Raw genomic sequence first — 15,440 nt, 5'->3', positions numbered from 1 at the left:
ACACATCTGGAAAGGCACCATCAATGCTGAAAGGTACATCCAAGCTCTAGAACAAAATATGCTCCCATCCAGACGTCGTCTCTTTCAGGGAAGACCTTGCATTTTCCAACATGAAATTTAAAACTTCCACATCATTGCATTCTGTTTTTATTCACAATTTGTACAGTGTCAAATTTTTTGAAATTAAGTTTGTATTTATTTTATTTTTATTCTTGTTCATTTATCTTATATATTTAAATTTTGTACTATGCATGTTTGATATATAGATTAATATAAATGTACGTATGCTACTATGTTAACTTACATTTCCTCAAACTTACAATTTGAGGAGAATATTATGGGGCCTCGTCATAAAATTCTGCTCTTCAAGATTAAGCTTTGAAAAGTACGACACTTCTTTTAAAGTTAATTGTAAATAAATTATTTATAAATAAATGTAAATAAATAAACATTTGTTACAGTGTAAAATACTGCAGGTATTCTAAGGAAAGTGTCATTAATTATTATGTTTATAAATTTTTCTGAAATGCTATGAATTTGGCAATTTACACATTAAGGGAGCCAACATGTGCCTCCTCTGTAAAAAATACTTATCATTGCGCTAGATGACAGACATGGATGAATGTCAAGTCAAGAAGCTTTTATTGTCATTTATATCATATATAGCTGACGCAGTACACAGCGAAATGAGACAACGTTCTTCCAGAACTCTGGTGCTACATTAAACAACATAAAGCTACATAACAGAGCAAGGACTAAAGTAAGTGTCCCTGACACATAAAGTGCATCGTGTGCAACCTAGTGCAAACAGACAACACAAGACAGTGTGAGACAGAGACACAAAACACAGAATACAAAATAGCGCTGATTAGTAAACCTATTAAATACTATGATTATAATGTTCAATATGATTAGATGGTATGATTATATGATTAGTAGGTGCTACAAGAATATTTACCCATATGCTGAATGCTACATGGTGCTGTCCCTAAAAAAAAAAAATAAAATACTTTGCTTATTTTACGATACTAAAAATAAGTCTAATATGCGAGACTTTTCTAAACTCTCCACAACATTTTAACAGTCATCAAAGTAACACAAATTAGAGACTTTGGCAGTTTTCACATGCAAACTTCATGGTGAGAGGGGTTTGCTTGAAAGGCACTATATTTCCAAAGGTTTGTGGACACCTGGTCATAAGTATTGTTGTGCTTTTCGAGCATCACATTACACATTTAGTCATAATTTGCTCTTATAATTCCCTTCACTATTTTGGAAGATGTTCCATTAGAATTTGAAGAGTGCTTGTGGACAACTGCATTAGCCACAAGGGTGTTAATAAAGTCAGGTACTGATGTAGGGTGAGCAGGCCTGGGGTGCAGTCAGTGTTTAAATTCATCCCAAAGGTGTTCAGTATAGTTGAGGTCAGAGCTCTATAGCAGGCCACTCAGGATTTTCCTCTTGGAACTGTGTAAACCATGTCTCCATGGAACTCGCTTTGTACATATGGGCATTGTCATGCGACGGCTTGTTTTAGTTTCAAATATGTCCATTATACAGTATATATTTATTATCTAAAGACATCCGATAAAATTGTGTGCCAACAGCTTTGTAGTAGCAGCTTGAAAAAGAACCACATATGGCAGGAAAAGTCAGGTGTCCCAATACTTTTGTCCATATAGAGTATATCATTGCAGTCTACATGAAGAAAATTAACATAATGTATCCCTGCTCAGAAACATAGTTGTCTTTACTGTGAATACATGCTTAGTGCACTTGACTTAAGTGTTCTGGGAGAAACATGGCTGTATTTGGCAGTGCGCTGGGGAAATTTTGGCAGGCAATACGCATTTCAGGAGCCTTACTGGCAGGATATAAACACAGATTGTTATTATGCTAATGCCAAATAATGTCCAGTCCCCCCCACACCGCTTATGTAGCAACTCTGTCTACTGCGTCAGCACCATAATGGAGGTCATCCGTCAATGCAGCCCACTCGAGCCGCTGTGCACAAGCCAATTCTCAGCTCTTAACCCCTGCTGGATGCCAAATGGCTTTAAGTATCTAATACATTTAGTAAACTTTGCAAAACTTTATTAAGTGGAACTCCATTGGCTTGATTTGCTTTGCTCTATGCTTATCTTTTTGATAATATTTAGTGGCAAGGTTGGAAAAAGCACTATTCTTAAACAAAAGTAAATATACTGTTTCAAGATCCTACTCAATTTAAAGCTGAAGAATATAAGCAAAATATACTTAAATAACCTTAGTTACATAAAAAGTTGCTACTCAGTTAAGACAAAAAATGTAATGTGATCAAATTCTAATTAAATGTCTGATTGTGTGGCTGAGCCAAACCAGATAGTTATTAGTTTAAGTGCACAGGACAGACTCGATGATGGTAGAACTGTTTGAGCAGCTCCTGTGGCAGGTTGAACTTCCTTTGCCAAACCTTTTTAACAATAGAGTCGATGTGACTGTCCCACTTCAGGACCTAAGAGATGGTGGTGCCCAGGAAACCTGAATGACAGGGAGAAGAGCAGTGGGGAGAGAACATATCCCTGGGGGGCACCAGTGCTGATAGTACGGCTGTTTGACATGAAATTCCCAAGGCTCACTAGCTGTTGCCTATCTGTCAAAAAGCTGGTGATCCACTGACAGGTAGAGCTAGGAACAGAGAGCTGGGTTAGTTTGGTGATGATAGGATGATATGACATAATATAATTATCCTCTTACAGCACTCAGCTTCAAAACGTTGAATTTGCTAGATCTTCATACAAGATTATAGTGCATCCAGAAAGTATTCACAGTGCTTCAATTTTTTCACATTTTGTTATGTTATAGCCTTATTCCAAAATGGATTAAATTAATAATTTTCTACTTTAAAAGAAACTTCTTCATAGTTCTAAAAACTGAAAAACTGAATAATGAATAAAAAAGTATTCACAACATTTGCCGTTACACAAATAGAGCTGGTGGATCCTGTTTCATTTCAATTAAATTTAAATTAATTTTTATTTGTATAGTGCTTTTAAAAATAGACATTGTCTCAAAGCAGCTTTACACAGATAATGTGTTAAGAAAGAATGAATATGATTGTTCTTTATAAGTGAAGGTTTGTCCCTAATGAGCAAGCTGACTGTGGCAAGGCAAAACTGATAACATAAGGAAGAAACCTTGAGAGGAACCAGACTCAATAGGGAAACAAATGCAAACTGTCCTGAGTCAGTGTAGTAGACTGTTGACATTAAGTACAGTACTGCTTGTGACCGTGACGCCTCCCTCCAAGATGCCTAAAACGACTTCTATGCCCGGCTTGAGGTGCAGAACAACATGGCGGCAAGGAAGACCACCCCTCCTCCCAGTGACAAGGTGCGTACCACAGCTGAAATTGTTCCTACGTGCCTCAAGACGACGACTATCGTCCCCATGCCGAAGAAGTCTACAGTCTTCTGCCTCAATGACTATCGTCCCGTTGCACTCACACCCATCTTAATGAAGTGCTTCGTGAGGCTCATTATGAGGCACATCAAGACCCAGCTACCACCCACACTGGACCCCATGCAGTTCGGGAATTTTCCAAATTGTTCCACGGACGATGCCATCCCCACAACTCTTCATCTGGCCCTTACCCACTTGGACAATAAGGACTCATATGTAAGAAAACTGTTCATAGATTTCAGCTCAGCATTTAACACAATCATTCAGGGTTCCCTGGTGGTCTAGTGGTTAGGATGCGGCGCTCTCACCGCTGCGGTCTGGGCCCGATCCCCGTTCAGGGATCCGACCCCAGCCATTAGGGTTGCACAAGACAGTGCACTCTTAGTGCCAGTCCCAAGCCCGGATAAATGGGGAGGGTTGCGTTAGGAAGGGCATCCAGCGTAAAGAAAAAAAACAACAAAAAAAAAAACAACATGTGCCAAATCAAACATGCAGATCATGAATACGGATGATCCGCTGTGGCGACCCCTAATGGGAAAAGCCGAATAAAAAGTTATTTAACACAATCATCCCTCATCACCTGATTGAGAATCTGAGCCTACTGGGCTTGAAGACCTCCTTCTCTAACTGGATCCTGGACTACCTGACTGGGAGACCTCAGTCAGTCCAGAATCGAGAACAGTATCTCTAGCACCACGACACTGAGCACCAAGGCCCCTCAGAGCTGCATGCTCAGTCCACGGCTGTTAAATATTGCGGACTTATTACTGACTGTATAGCAATGCACAGCTCGAATCACATTATTAAGTTTGCCGATGACACGACCGTGGTGGGACTCCTCAGCAAGAACAATGCTTCAGCATACAGAGAGGAGGTGAAACAGTTAACAGCCTTGTGTAGAACCTACAACCTGTCTCTGAACGTTGATAAAACTAAAGAAATAGTTGTTGACTTCTGGAGGACCCTGATCATCGATTGATCCTCCGTGGAGATCGTCAAGAGTTTTTCATCTGGCGGAGAACTTCACTTGGTCGCTAAACACCAGCTCCATTATCAAGCAAACCCAGTAGCATCTCTACTTTTTGAGAAGGCTGAGGAAAGCCCATCACCCTCTCTCCATCCTAACTACATTCTACAGAGGGACTATCGAGAGCATCCTGAGCAGCTGCATCACTGCCTGGTTTGGGAACTGCGCCGTCTTGAAACGCAAGACCCTACAGAGGATAGTGAGGACAGCTGAGAAGATCATCGGAGTCTCTCTCACCTCTATCACAAACATTTACACCACACACTGAATCTGTAAAGCCAACAGCATTGTGGACAACCCCACACACCCCTCACACACACTAAGCCATTAGGCTCCTCAACACAGAAGTGAACTCACACACACACACCCAACTGTGTGAAAAATTGAAGCACTGTGAATACTTTCCAGATGCACTGTACAGACTTTACTACATGCAACTTCAGTCTGTCTTTTTTGTGCCATTCTTGTAGCAGAGGCTCCTTTCTTGATTGACATACTAACTCAGGGCCGCTGGAAGTAATTTTGAACAGGGGGTGCTGTGAAATTTTATTTATTTTTTTTGACAAAAAAACCTATGAGCCTATGGGCCTATTTAGAATACATTTAAAAAAATAACATAGGGCTGTTACGATGGCACTTTTTTTTTTTACCACCGCGGTGGTAGTGGACCAAATACCGGCGGTGTTGCGGTGGTTGGGGGGTTGTTTTGAAATAATAATAAAAAACCCAAAGAAACAACACACTAAAGCCTGTAAAGCATTGAAATAAATATCAGTGAATACTGGTAACTTACATAATATAATAAAGTTGTAAAAAAACAGTTTTATATTTCCACACAAAGACGCGTTATAGCCTACCGCTCTGCGCTTTGAGAGGGATGTGGAACACGAGCAGGAAAGAGACCACCGATCTCTTTTTCTGATATCTTCATGTTGTTGTAAAAGGTACGAAGAGCTAATTTTATCTTCCACAAGGGCAAGGTATTTAGGCTATGTTTGCGCGCTGCCAGAGAAAGCCAAACTAAAATCACCCGCGCGTGTAAAACGCGCTTTACAAATGAATCAATATAAAAATCAATATAATTAAAATAATCAAAATAATTAAATTAAAATCCAAAATACACTTAATAGCCTACGTGTGTCAAAATCATTTCCTAAAATATTCATAAGGAATTTATAAATTGTGCAAAATATTTTTAATAGGCCTACATTAAAAAAAAAAATCTCTCTCACGCCAATAGGGGGTGCTGCAGCACCCCCAGCACCCCTACTTCCCACAGCCATGTACTAACTATACACTATATAACCATGTGTGGCATTCGGGCGGGTCCCACTTGTTCCCGAAAAACGAGAAATTTAGGACATGGAAGATTTTAACAATAAAATGTAAGAACTAGATTTAAGAATGTTACTAGTAGAAACCGACTACGCCACCCCGGGGGCTCAGTTACCGGGGATAACCCTTTATAAAGAAATGCACAAGGCACTCAGGTTCGTCTACAGCTGAGTCAGGAGATGACACAGAGGTATAATACACACAGTTTATTAAGAACTCTTAAAATTACATCACACCATACAGATTATACCACACAAGAATGCTTGGACTCCAGGGCTGGGGACCTTACTCTAATGATCTCCTATCCACAGCAAACACACGTGCACTCATACGACACCACAACCCCACCTGTCGACCACTGCACACCGAAGAAAACCACCACCAAGCAGAGAGGAACTTGTCCCTCACACTAGAACTAGTCTTCCAGACACCTGGAGAAAAAGCAAAACCACAGTATGGTCAAATTACACACACACACACACACACACACACACACACACACACACACACACACACACACACACCCCAAAAAGCAAAGGAAAGTACAACAGGAATCATAAAAACAGTCAATACACATCATAAAATAAGCACATGACCTCTTAGCATTCCGCTAGCTGTTGGGTAGCATCCAGATCTTCAAACTCCTTAGACAAACAGAGATATATGTATAGCAGCAGTTTCTCAGGCCACCTCTCAGCGGACGACAGGCACGACAACTAAGTCCTTACCACACGCACCTATCCCAGCTGCGCCGGGTAGCCGGTGACATCACCAGTGTTCAGGAAAACGCACGCCCACCAGACACCGACTGCTCCTTTTATAGACCCACTAATTTGATAAGCGAAACCTGGCCATCATTACAATTGCTCTGCCCAACCATGTGACTGTTCCCACTACCACACATGTATGGTGGATGTACATGCTTTGAAATCTGATGTCTCTGTCATCAGTTCATTTGTTGCTGTCTCTGAGTTTTTTTGAACAATCATTCATTTATGGGAGGGAATGTTTGCTCCTTCCTGAATAGTTTAATGTCTGTGTGGTCCCAGGATTTTTACACTTGCATCCAATCGAGTGTACGGAAGCTTGTGTTACTCTTGGTTGTTTTGCTTGCTTCTATACACTTCTATATTAGAAACAAATTTATGGAGGTCATTGGATTGTTCAACAATATCAGAGGGTAAAAACTCATTGACCCTTAAATATAGCAACAGCAATTCCCAATGAGCTTTAGTTACAAGAATTAGCTGATCTGAAGTTCCATTTTCTATGTAAGAATGTTTTACTCTGTTATGTTGTTGTATGTGAACTGATGAAATTTGCTGTAGTAAAATAAAGCTGAAATAAATCAAAATCTTCTTAAAATGTTTAGTATGCTGATTATAGTAGACTTTTAATTGTGTAACATATGTGACTTAAAACATTAAAAAATTTAATACATTTTTGCACTGGCTTACTATTTAAATGGGAAGGGTCAAGATGAATTTCTTGACGCAGCCTCTCAAACCGTCAGGAGGTGTGTAAAGTGTCACATTCAGTTTAAATACATACATACATACAGTGAGGAAAATAAGTATTTGAACACCCTGCTATTTTGCAAGTTCTCCCACTTAGAAATCATGGAGGGGTCTGAAATTGTCATCATAGGTGCATGTCCACTGTGAGAGACCTAATCAAAAAAAATAAATCCAGAAATCACAATATATGATATTTAAACTATTCATTTGTATGATACAGCTGCAAATAAGTATTTGAACACCTGTCTATCAGCTAGAATTCTGACCCTCAAAGACCTGTTAGTCTGCCTTTAAAATGTCCACCTCCACTACATTTATTATCCTAAATTAGATGCACCTGTTTGAGGTCGTTAGCTGCATAAAGACACCTGTCCACCCCATACAATCAGTAAGAATCCAACTACTAACATGGCCAAGACCAAAGAGCTGTCCAAAGACACTAGAGACAAAATTGTACACTTCCACAAGGCTGGAAAGGGCTACGAGGAAATTGCCAAGCAGCTTGGTGAAAAAAGGTCCACTGTTGGAGCAATCATTAGAAAATAGAAGAAGCTAAACATGACTGTCAATCGCCCTCGGACTTGGGCTCCATGCAAGATCTCACCTCGTGGGGTCTCAATGATCCTAAGGAAGGTGAGAAATCAACCCAGAACTACACGGGAGGAGCTGGTCAATGACCTGAAAAGAGCTGGGACCACCGTTTCCAAGGTTACTGTTGGTAATACACTAAGACGTCATGGTTTGAATTTATGCATGGCACGAAAGGTTCCCCTGCTTAAACCAGCACTTGTCCAGGCACGTCTTTAGTTTGCCAATGACCATTCGGATGATCCAGAGGAGTCATGGGAGAAAGTCATGTGGTCAGATGAGACCAAAATAGAACTTTTGGGTCATAATTCCACTAAACGTGTTTGAAGGAAGAAGAATGATGAGTACCATCCCAAGAACACCATCCCTACTGTGAAGCATGGGGGTGGTAGCATCATGCTTTGGGGGTGTTTTTCTGCACATGGGACATAGCCAGTCTCCAGACCTAAACCCAATAAAGAATCTTTGGCGGGAGCTCAAACTCTGTGTTTCTCAGCGACAGGCCAGAAACCTGACTGATCTAGAGAAGATCTGTGTGAAGGAGTGGGCCAAAATCCCTCCTGCAGTGTGTGCAAACCTGGTGAAAAACTACAGGAAACGTTTGACCTCTGTAATTGCAAACAAAGGCTACTGTACCAAATATTAACATTGACTTTCTCAGGTGTTCAAATACTTATTAGCAGCTGTATCATACAAATAAATAGTTAAAAAATCATACATTGTGATTTCTGGATTTTTTTTTTTAGATTATGTCTCTCAGAGTGGACATGCACCTACGATGACAATTTTCAGACCCCTCCATGATTTCTAAGTGGGAGAACTTGCAAAATTGCAGGGTGTTTAAATACTTATTTTCCTCACTGTACGTACTGTGAAATCATGCCGGAAGCTGGTATGCACTGTCGTACGCCGCGGCTAGCGATTTTGGTTGTAAAGTCGAATGGTCGTAAGTTCCATAGGTCGTATGTCAACGACTACTTGTACATACATACATACATACATACATACATACATACATTCTTGCAGTTCATGCTGTTATAGAAAAATAAACCAGTCAGGGATGGTGTAATATGGCCTGATGTCCCAGGAAGTTACTGCAACCATCATGAAGTGGATTTATTTTTAACAAACAAATATATATTATACCTTAAATAGTACCTTTTGGGGCACTGTTACTTACTTATTGCAGGTAAGAAGTTCTGAATCCAGCTTGACCTTGATTGATGAGCTTGCAAAAATAAATATTTTTCAGAGTATACATTATCCTCGTACTCTGTACAAGTAAACTGGATGAGCGCTCTCTGACAACGGGTACCAACCGCCATGTTGGGGTCTCCCGTTCTTTTTAGACCTGCACACTGAGGTGTCATGGTTATGTGCAAAGCCCCTTTTCCGATGCTGTAGTCTCACGCCATGGAGCAGAAAGTACACAAGTATGGAGCAATGCCAAGGGTTGAAGAGACGCTTGCAAGCTATCTCTCTCCCAAGATTGGTCCTCCCTCAAGACCCCGACATTACCCAAGAAAACCCTGCATTAGCACTCGTGGGTAAGGCTTAAGCCTCGGCAGGTCAAGCCGATGCGTCATTGAACACCATGGCGGTCCTGCAGGCGTAGCAGGCTGAACTGCTGAATTAACTGGATATGGGAGGTGCCCCATGCAGCCAGTTCATGAGCTCCGGCGGACGGCGGACCTGGCCCTCAGATCCACTAAAGAGACCGCTAGGGCCATTGGCCAGTCCATGGCCACCCTCCTCTCAACAAAAAGGTACCTCTGGCTCACTCTTTCAGGAAGGTCCGAAAGGGACAGTGCAGTGCTGCTGGATGCCAAACTCACTTCAGAAGTAAGAAAGAGACGGCAGCTTTAAAGCAGTACCTCCCACGCCTCTCTCATGGGGCTGCTAGGTGGGCGCAGCCCCAACCCCAACCCACTACCATTGGGAGGTAGATGTTAGTTCTCACTCTCCATTGTTCTGTATTGTTTAAAGATTTATAATCACACTCTTGATATAACCCAAATGAGGATGGGTTCCCCTTTTGAGTCTGGTTTCTTTCAAGCTTTCTTCCGCATAGCATCTAAAGGAGTTTTTTCTTGCCACAGTCGCCATGGCTTGCTCATCAGGGATAAATGCACACCTTTTACCTTAACTGTTGAACCGCTCACTTGTAGGACTTAGGTTCAGGATGCTGACCCTCAATCAAGTCGTGTCTCAAATCAGATCCCAGGACTGGGTAGATCTAAAGGATTCTTACTTTCATGAATCCATCCTTCCTTCTCACAGGAAGTTCCTGGGGTTCACTTTCGGGGTCGAAGCTGACCAGTATCGGGTTCTTCTGTTTGGTCTTGCCCTCTCACCCCGCACCTTCACAAAATGTGTTGATGCGGCTCTGGTCTCACTGAGACGCAACGCTAACAACGGATGCGTCCCTCTATGGGGTGGGGAGCGGTCATGAGTGGTCGCTCTGCCCAAGGTCTATGGGACTCTATCTACTTTGGCACATCAATTGCCTAGAGATGCTGGCCGTGCTTCTAGCGTTGAACCTTTTTCATTCAGACCTCAGAGATCACCACATGCTTATCCATACGGACAACACCTTGGTGCTTTCTAACATTAACCGTCAAGGAGGTCTGCGCTCGCACCCCCTGTACAGGCTGGTATATTTGGTATATGGTATATTTTTGTTTATTCTCATGTTAGGGTTCTTGGATTTTGCTGTTCTTCTGTCATTAACATTTAAGATGTGATAGATATTATTGGACTGTGACTTCCAATAATATTTTAATAGTTTTCAAAATTGCAATAATGATATTATTTTTTGAAAGTAAACAGATGACACAAGTGTGTTTCTTCCATGGCCTTATTTGTAGATGAGTGACCCTAGCTATCTTGCTTCTGGGAAATATGATCAGACTTTAAGCTGGACAAGCTGGATTTTTTAGCTGGCATTAATATTTGAAGTTGGCCAGCAGACTGTTATTGACAAGCCATTTTCTGCCAAAAAGGAAAGATGTCAAAATTTTTATTTTAGCAATATGTCAAATTTCAAAATAGTTCAGATTTTTTTGGACATATGTTTTAACAATCTTAATTTACCTGTGTGTAAGGCAAGCAAGGTTGGCAATATCTGTTCTAATGAGATTTCCTCCATTTGGATCCTAAGTGGGACAAGTGATCCCAATGCATTTGCACTGCACCAAGCCTCATGAATGCTGCATTAGCTCCTCTGAGCTGGCAGTGTGCTGGGAGCAGGGGGATTGGCTGTCTGCCTGTCTTACATAATGATAGTGCTAGAGTTTAGGGTTAGCACAGTGCTCTCTTACATTCTGGAGCAATGGTTATGTAGGCTGGGATTCCCTCTTGCACAAATGCTGCACAATGTTGATTACATTGGGCTTTAGAGGAAGTAAAACTGAAGGAAGAGGGAACAATTGGAGACAGATGATGGAGAAGCAGAGGTCACATTAATATAAGGGACTTATATTAATGTAAGGGACTTATGTTGTATTCTGTTACAATGTGCATTGTTGTAAAATCACAGAGTTTCTTGTCTGATATGAATATGTGTTTGTGGTGTGTGTGTGTGTGTGTGTGTGTGTGTGTGTGTGTGTGTGTGTGTGTGTGTGTGTGTGTGTGTGTGTGTTTGAGGATAATTCATCAGTAAAGATGTTGTTTGTGAATGGAGCAGAATGGTAACTGAACTTAAACAGAGCCACTCTGTGCTATGATTAATCGTACAGTGTCATGATTACATGATTAGAAGTAATAAAGTATGGAGCAAGTTACTTTAACATGAATTAAATACAGTACCATGCATTTAAAATTCAAGTGAAATGAAGAAGCAGTAAAAAAGTATCTGTAAAAACGTTATACCTATTTTGGTTATTTTTTTCTGATATGTTGTAATAACATTTTATCCGTAAATAGAGAATTACAAAAGCAGAGAAATGGAAAATTATTTACCATTTGTGACTTTGATCAAGTTATTGAAGATACTATGCTATACCCAATGCAAAAACTGTTCACAAGACAGAGGTCAATTTGATTAGCCTTGAATAATGCAATTAATTACATAATGGAACAGAGATCTAGATAGATAGACATAGGACTCATAAGACTTAACCTGCATTAAAATTGCATCATTGCATCTCCAGCTCAGGCAAGAGGATAGCATTAGTATTATGACACACCTACTGAAATGCTTAAATAATGTCTCAAGGAAGAGAGAGATGGATGCAAGTACAAGCTATTTTACAAAAAATGCAAACTGTTAGGCAAAAACATATTCATAAGCTCAGTCAGCTGGAAAAATGTTTATGATAGAAAAGGCATGATCAAAGTCAGATCAAAGTTAGAAATGCACAGTTTGGCAAAGAAATTAGCAGGGTGTAAAAGTGTGTGATGTAGACAAAATACAAAAAGTTGAGGAGCATAATTAAAAAAAGAGGTGAATCAACTGTAATGCTGAAATCACAGTCACTACTGGATTGGCTATTGATGTGTCATTGCGTCACCCAATCTGATGCCACACCCAATATGTCAGAGCCAATATGTCAGTCTATGATCAAATTCTCTCTTTTGGCTCGTGGCAATACTGAGTATTTGTAGTGATCTCCAAATGGAATGTTGTTCATTTATCCAACATTCTAATTTAATTCAATTAATATTTATTTGTGTAGCACTTTAAACAATGCACATTGTCTTAAAGCAGCTTTACACAGATGATATGGTAATAAAAATAAATAAGATTGTTCTTTATATTTCTCCCTAATAAACAAGCTGGTGGTGAGTGTGGCAAGGAAAAACTCCATGAGATGGTATAAGAATGAACCTTGAGAGGATCCAGACTCAAGAGGGAACCAACCGTAATCTGGGTGGCACCAAATGTCTATTTATTACAGTTAAACATTGTTGATCAAATTGATCAAATGTAACCTGCAGTCCTGAGCCATTGTAGCAGACTGTTGACATTAAGTACAGCCAAATCCATCCTCAAAGCTCCTGTGTTTCTCTTTTATTTCCAGGATCCCCAGGCCATTGATGAGAAATCATCCCCAGCTGCACAAAGTGGCCTATAATCGAACCCCATCCAGAGGCAGGCCGGAATGAAACCGGCAGATCAGCTGCAGACTGGCAGGAGGGGAGAGCAACAGGAACATTAGTCATGAACATGAACAATACATTTATACACTTTCATTTATACACTATCATTCAAAGAATCATGATGTATTCATATAGTCAAAAAAAGTGTAGATTTTATTCACGTCTCCAATGTCTATGCATAAAACAGGCATGTCTGTTTGTTCTTAATAAAAGATAAGTGCAACTGAGACCAGGAATGAAGAGAGACAGAGGGTCTTGCTGAGTCTCTTTAAAAGAAAACAAGATTCTTTTTTTTCCTGAGGAGGCATGTGCCCTTTAACAACTCGAGAGCAAACTGACACAATGGGGTGGAAGTTTGGTGGCTCTGATTTTACCAAAGGCCAAAAGGAGGTCAGAACAAGAATAAAAAATAATAACACTGGGAGATTTTCTAGGCTTTCCATAGATGTAGAGGAAAGAGGTAGGCATTTAATTTTGCAGAGTATGGTAAGGTCATATCAACAGTAAAACTTTGATTTTGCAGCAGTTTCTAAAAACCTTTACTAAAACAACATTTAGTTTCACAGTTTCACCAATTTACTGACCTGAATGTAATTCCAATAGTGAAAATTACTATTTGTTGTACATGAAACTATACAAGTTTTATGTGTACTGTATATTAAAAAGTATTGTACTTTAATTCCCTCACTAACTCTAATTGTGCAGCCTTAACCCATGTCAATTAATTTGCAGTGCAGTGAGTTCCTTTCAGGTGGCTCAATAATGATTTTGTTTATATGTGTCCCTCTGTTTTTAGGCTTAGAAGTGAAAGCACTTTCGATCAGACTTTGAGATGCTGTTTTTTTAGGTCCATGAAAAGAGCCTGTCGTGTTAGCAACCTCAAGCTGAACAAAGCTATAGGAGAAACAATCTTTTTTAATGAGTTACAGACAAAGACTTAATGAATAGGATTGTGGAGCACACAAGTGGAACACCACTAGTGCAAATCACAGCAAGATTAGGGATGAACTATCTTATTTACTGTGCTCTATAATTACTTCTTCTCTTGCTCTCCTGTTTATAAATGTAATGTATCAGACTTCCACAGACACGGATGATAGGAGATAAGAAATTGGGCTATAACAGTTACAATAATAAAAAAAGAACGTACATAAGAAAGTACATAGCTGCAATTTGAGTGGAAATAGTTTTAGTAAGTAAGTAAATAAGTAAGTAAGTAGTTTTAGTTTCATTCAAGTCGTGGTTAAAAAAATTATTTAGTATTTGGACATTTCTAATTATGTAGTTGTGGAATGTCCGGAGGAAACTGCACTTGTTTTTTTTTTTTTTTTCATAAGGCTTTGCTTTCAAAATGCAGCACAATCAAAGGCATACTGATATTGATTCCATATAAACATATACAAGGCTGGTCTCTGAAGGCAATTAGTCCATAGGATTATTTTAGTCCATATGATATGGTGTCTACTATGCTTTATAATGGCCAGCAGAAGAGAGCAAAATTTTAATTTTAATCCAAATCAATGAATGAAAAAATATATTGAACCTCATAGTGGATAAACAAAACCAAAATGCAGTGTGAAAGATATATCCAACCTCAATTCCAAAAAGTTGGAAATAAATAAGCTAAAATAAAGCTTTAGAATGTCACAGTACATGTTGAAATCCATGTTTCCCTCAATGAACTGCAGCTCCCTGGTACCAGCAGCAACCAAGCAGCCCCAGATCATGATGCTACCATCAACATGCTTGACTTTGGACAAGACATAATTTCCTTGGTACTCCTCACCAGGGCGTCACCACACATGTTGGACACCATCTGAGCCGAAGTCATTTATCTTAGTCTTATCAGACCACAGGACATGGTTCCAGTAATTCATACTCTTGGACAGGTTGTCTTCAGCAAACTGCTTCAGAAGAGGTTTCTTTCTGGGACGATGGCCATGAAAACTGACTTGTTGCAGTGAGCTATGTTTGGTATGAGCACTGATAAGCGAACCTTCTGCTTCTGCAACGTCATAAAGAATGCTGGCAGCACTCATGTGTCTGTTTTTTGGACTCAGCTTCTTCACCAGACACACAGCACAAAGACTCAATTTCTTTAATCGACCCTTGCGAGGCCTGTTCCGAATAGAACCCGTCTTGAAAAACCTCTTTATGACCCTGGCCTACTGTAACTCAGTTTTAGGGTGTTACCGATCTTCTTATAGTCTAGGCCATCTTGTGGAGAGCACTAATTCTAATTCTCATATCCTCAGAGAGTTCTTTGCCATGAGCGCCATGTTGAACATCTAGTGGTCAGTATGAGAGAATTGCACTTAAAGCACCGAATTTTAATTGCTCTAATACAAGATACACAAATTTGTATGGTCCTGTCAAGCAGAAAAAAAACAATAAGATGAGGAATAGGACATGTAGCTTTGCATGGTTAAACA

The 15,440-nt window shown here is 40.0% G+C and overlaps 1 long non-coding RNA gene across 1 annotated transcript; it reads right to left on the bottom strand.

Annotated features, from left to right (window-relative positions):
• Positions 1-5,994: 5,994 nt before the first annotated feature.
• LOC310736418 lies at positions 5,995-6,435 on the bottom strand. The gene is made up of 2 exons (XR_014536548.1): positions 6,377-6,435; positions 5,995-6,234 (listed from the first exon to the last, which is right to left on the bottom strand). It is a non-coding gene; the product is annotated as an uncharacterized lncRNA (long non-coding RNA).
• Positions 6,436-15,440: the final 9,005 nt, after the last annotated feature.

This window comes from Silurus aristotelis (genome assembly GCF_946808225.1).
Source record: "Silurus aristotelis genome assembly, chromosome: 14".
NCBI classification, from domain to species: Eukaryota; Metazoa; Chordata; class Actinopteri; order Siluriformes; family Siluridae; genus Silurus; species Silurus aristotelis.
Note: the sequence above shows the minus strand (reverse complement) of the source record. Positions and strands in the feature narration are given on the sequence as shown.